Source organism: Amblyomma mixtum, chromosome 6 (assembly GCF_055824585.1).
Source record: "Amblyomma mixtum isolate Tamu chromosome 6, ASM5582458v1, whole genome shotgun sequence".
NCBI lineage: Eukaryota > Metazoa > Arthropoda > Arachnida > Ixodida > Ixodidae > Amblyomma > Amblyomma mixtum.
The window spans coordinates 100,279,417-100,284,894 of NC_143017.1; positions in this window are offsets into that span (position 1 = coordinate 100,279,417).

The following is a 5,478-nucleotide window of genomic DNA, read 5'->3' on the forward strand; positions in this document are numbered from 1 at the left end:
GACGTCACACTACGGCCACCGCTCATGCCGTTGGGCGCTCGCCGCGCCCTCTGTGTGACGTCACACCACAGGCCTCGATTCTCCGGCAACTCGGCTCGTCGCAGTCGCCGCGCGGTCACCGCTCGTGCCGTTGGGCGCTCACTGTGCTCTCTGTATGACGTCATACCCCGCGATCCGCAGCTGTGATAACCGGGAGTATAGAAGGACAGAGCTCGCGTCACCGCAGCCATAGTTGAGGTCGCAGTACGGATGGTGAGAAGTCGGCCAGGGATCGCCGTAGAAATGAAGTGGAGACAGTGCGCGTCTATAGCTATCGCTAATCGACTAGGTTTAACCAGAGCTAAACCACAGCCAGTTGTTTTCTTTTTTCTCCAAAGCAGATATGCTTCAAACGTTATCGCTGCATAAGAACACTCAATCTTATCCCTGCAGGTAAACTGACGTTTTCCCAATGAGCTGCAAAAAACAGTGCGTAGCTCTTAAGCGAGAACCAGTTCTTCTGGTTCATACTTGATATACGCCCTTCGAATCTATGCCTCCCTTCTCAGTGAGTTCCATAGCTGCCTGATGTAAAGGTGCTTAGAAGCCCTGTTTAAGAAATACGTGTGTCATCAAATAGTTGTCGCCCTCGCTTCCTGAGGCCGCGTAAGCTATAGGCCTGTTGAGCGCTGTCGGCGACTGTACTGACGAACAAAATGCATGCACATGAGGCTTTTGAAGTTTTTAGTTGAAACAAAATTCGTCCTGGTCAGGGGTTAGAACCCGGGACCACCGCCTATATGGTGCAGTCGCTACACCAACAGAGCTAATCAGGCAGGCTGTACCAGATGTCAGGGCAAGGCCGAGTTGATAAATAACTCGAATCGGGTGCGGTGCTGCTCCATTGTGTTTCACTTGAATCCCACAATATCCAGGAAATTTGTATAAAGGAAGCGATTATGTATTGGCTTACTCTCATTCAGCTTTCACAGAAGTTCGCAGTTAAAGAAAATTTCATCCTGGTCCGGGGTTCAATCCCGGGATCGCCGCCTGTCCGATGCAGTAGTTCCAGCAACCGAGCTAACCAGGTTTTGTTTTCTAACATAGCATTTATTACAGGTGGTTGTGCACGTGAACAGGTTATATAGAGAGGCTATTTCCGAAGATGCCAACTAGTTGCTGCGCTGCGCCCCAAAAAGAAAAAAAGAATTAAAACCTAAACTAATAACTAAAAGGTGGCCAAAGAGACACAGCACATCGCCATAGGATATCAATCCGGTCACAAGTCACTTTCATCAAAAATGCCCTTAAGCTGCAGCATTATCTGACTAAAATGTGTTTTAAGGGAAACCCCAGATTGGCTAGCAGATTGCAGTGCTAGGCCGTATTGACCAACTCGCAGTGGGAGCGGTATTACTCCAATATGTTTAAGGGAATCCTCCAAGCTGCAGTAAATTTTCAACAAGAGAGCAATTGTTCGTGTGAGTGGCAGTGAGAAATTGCTCTCTTATTACAAATCTACCTCATATTAATGGATTCAAGTGAAACAGATTTGAAGAGACACTGTGGTGCCCGTGTTTTGTATCTAGACATGACTACTGCTCAAGGAAGTGAAACGCCACAGAAATAACTGACTTCACAATCAAAAGCGCCATCACAGCAGAAACCAACAGACAATCCAAGCCCTTTATGATATCTTCAATAATCACGTGACAGCCGGTGGGGTCTGAATGCTTCAAAGCTGCTCGCCGCTGTTTCGCCGTTTGCCCTTTAATTTTCTTTGCAACAGCGCTCCGTGCTGGCGTGTAATAAGCTTAATGCTCGTATGTATTCGTTCGACGGCCCGGAATTCTACATTATGCGACGCCATTCGATAGTATACAGCACTCTAAACGTACATCGATGTGAGCGCTTGCTGCGCAACTTTTTATTGTAAATATTCAGTCGACCGTAACATTTTCCGCCTTCATCGCCCTTGTCAGAGTTAGCATGAATGCGAGAGTATGTGGCGCAATGCTTACTTGCAACATGCCTTGTTCCCTGATTCTGGGAAAATGACACTTGCTGGCAACTCCTGCCTTTGCAGAGTTTGAGGCCATCGGAAATGCTCAGCGCGTAGAGCATTTGTGCACTGGCGCAAGAAAGCGCTCAGGAAACGGGCCGTTTACCCGCCAGTGCTTATGCCCCATTATTCAACTCCACGACGCTGCCAATCACGCGGCTGTAGTTACATTGGCTACATGACAAGGACTAGGCGGCTGTATGCAACGCAGAGGCTTCATGCGTAGCAATGTAGCTACGGTCATGATACGCGGCACCAAACGCACAAAACACTCAAAAACACAACGGTTCGTTTGAATCATTCCGGACATAGCTCATACCTATAAACGCTCCCTTTAAACCATCATCTAAGACTTTGTGATGCTCTGTCTGGATTTTCTCAAAGGTTTTGGTAGCAAAGCTTTTGAAAGTGGCTGTTTTTTTTTTTTTGGAGAAAGGAATCCAACCAGAGATGGCATCTTGTTCCACTGACGGAGCAAAGGCCATCGTGAAAAAAGAAACGCGTCGAGGAAAATTGCACGAGTTTTGAATATCACTAAATACCTGAAAAATTCCCTTAGTCGTTCTCTACACGGCCGAAAAAGCCTTTAATGGTCCAAAAATGCGCTCTTACAATAATCAGTCACAAAAATTTTTGTTTTCGCCCAATTACCTTCCATGACGAAGTAGTATTATGTTGATACAACCACGTATTTCATATGCTTTCTTGGGTGCTCTGACTGAGTACATTAAGGAAAGAGAACAGTAATTTCTTTCATACTATATGTTGTGATGAGAACTTACTCGATCGCTGATAACGCAAGTAAAGGGTTGAAATACGCTTCTTGAAGAGGCATTCATTACTCCATCGGTTTCGGACGGTGGACCACCAGTCCACCATGGACTTGTGGTCCATGGTGCACCGCATCGACACTGGAGACGGCCCCTCCATCCACTGCCGGCAGTACCGGGTGTGTCATGCTGAGCTACAGGTTATCAATGCCGAGGTTACAAAAATGCTTGATAAGAACATTATTGAGCCCTCCACAGTCCCTGGGCGTCGCCAGTGATCCTGGTCAAGAGAAAAGACTGCTCGCGGCGCTTCCATGTCGATTACCGCAATCTAATCATGATCACTAAAAAGGACTTACACCCACTTTCTCGTATCCACAATGCCTTGGATTGTCTCTACGGGGCCAATTTCTTTTCCTCCATCAGTCTACGATCTGCTGCTATGCGCAAATTGCCGTGGATTACGAGGACCATGAGAAGACTGCGTTTCTCACTCTGGATGATCTATGCCAGTTTAAAGTTATGCCTTTCAACTTCTGCAGCGCCCCAGCCACATTAGAACGCATGATGGGCGCCCTATTGCAAATCTTTACATGGTCCATGTGCCTCTTCTATTCAGACGGCGTCATTGCCTATTCACCTACGTTTTCTTCTCACACTACAGACCGCCATGCGGGACTGCAGCTGAACTCTTCCAAATGCCGTTTCGAGCGTCGTCAGATGCGTATACTAGACCACGTCCTTGCCGCCACGGGTGTTCGTCCCCATCTGGAAAAAAGATTCGAGCACTGAAGCACTTCCCAGTACCACGTTCAAGCAACGATATCTGAAGTTTTTGGGCCTTCGTTCGTACTTCAGGCGATTCGTTCAAAGTTTCACCGACGTTGGCAAGGAACTTGACATAGGCTATCTTGTCGCGAAGCGTTCTACCGAGCAGGTTAGCGGTCGTTGGTTTTCTTCTTCACGCTTCGATGGCCACCAACAGCACGCTTAACACGAACGCCAGAGTGTGCGTCATGCACTGACATTAGATCTGCCGAGCGCTGGACGCTGGTTCCGAGACAGTGCGGTACGGTGTGTTGGCGGCGGTCTCAGACCCAGCGGCCGAAGCCCGGCGGCGATAATGTCAGCGGAAGACAAGCGCTCGAGCGTCCGTGTTAAGCGTGCTGCCGGTGGTAAATTTAGATTGCAGCCCCATACTACGTTAAATATTTCGTGCGATTAATATTTAGGAAGATTTATTCACTGTTAGGTAGCAGAAAAGGCAGATATGGTTGGCAAATATCCATTGGCTGCATAATGATCCCGTGAGATTCCGGAAATCTGAACTGTGATACTTGGGACCTTGGTCCAATCGGGCTTCCTTAGCCAGCCACCGATGCCGCACGTATAGTTCCCGTCAAGCACAAGACTTCGGAGCGCTGCACTACTATTATTCTTGCTGAAACTACGTCATGTGGGGCTTTACCATACACCACCGAGAGCGCAGAAAATACAAACCAGTTTTCTTAAACGAGCTTCTCTTTTCTGTATTCTCTGCCTTGTAGGTGACACGCAAAAAAAAAAGAGGGAAACTGATGCAATTACTTCGAGCTTCTATATCTGGGAGCAAAAGGAACCATGTATCAGTTCTCTTTTGGTGTCCCTTTAAACGGCTTCACTATGAGACTGTCGGTGCCGGCGACTCCGCGAAGGAACTGACGGGTTGATTGGAGCGCCGGCTGGGTATGGGGTGACACTAAAACGGTGGAGAAGGCTCCTTAGATGCCGTGAATGAACAGTTAATGATGACTCTTCGATATTTAGCGCATATGCCGAAGACCAAGATATACAGACAATGGACGTAGACAACGTGCGATACGATTACGGCTGCCAAGAACTTTTTGAGCAGGAGACACCTCGTGTCGACGAACTGTCTTGGTGGAATGAAATTCCCGGCACGTTTTCTGTGGCTAAAAAACTCATGAGTGCAGCTTAAGTGCAGCTTTAGTCAACCGATTCAAGGCGGGGAGTGCATCGCCGTAGACATCCAACACTACATGCGCATTGCGCTTCTGTACGATGCACGGAAGTAATTTCTTGCGGCTGCTCTGTCGCTCCCATTGTTCTAACCTGAAGCGTCGACGCTAGCGCCTTTTGTCAAGGCACGGAAGCTGGTCTGCCACAGGCACCCCACTCACAATCGATCCCGACTCCCATACGTGCCGGTACTGCAAGGGTTTCCCGTATTTCAAACACACTCAGCAGGAATGCGCCGGTACCCCCGAATCTTGCGCCGATACATTGCACACCATACACCCAATTCCGGGTTCGATTTCTACCCAGGCGTTCTTCTTCAAGCAGGCTCCTGTCCAGCTCGTCTGAACTTGCTGGCCGAAGTACCTTGGCAGCTATAGTGCCGAATGTCATTTGGGCAGAGGGAAATTGAAGTAAAGCTTGTTATTTCTCTCTCCCAGAGGCTGAGACGAAGCAAGAATTGAGAGAACTTTGAGTTGAGGAAAATGGGTGATGCAAAATATTGAACGTTTGCTTTGACGCTGATTTCGCGCGTTTAGAATAATACAGAATATAGGTCCCGTTTGCAAAGACGCACCAGATAGTTTTTATCGTCCTAAGGTGGGCAGTTTCGACGGCATGACGGCTTACAGAAGAAGATGACCACATACA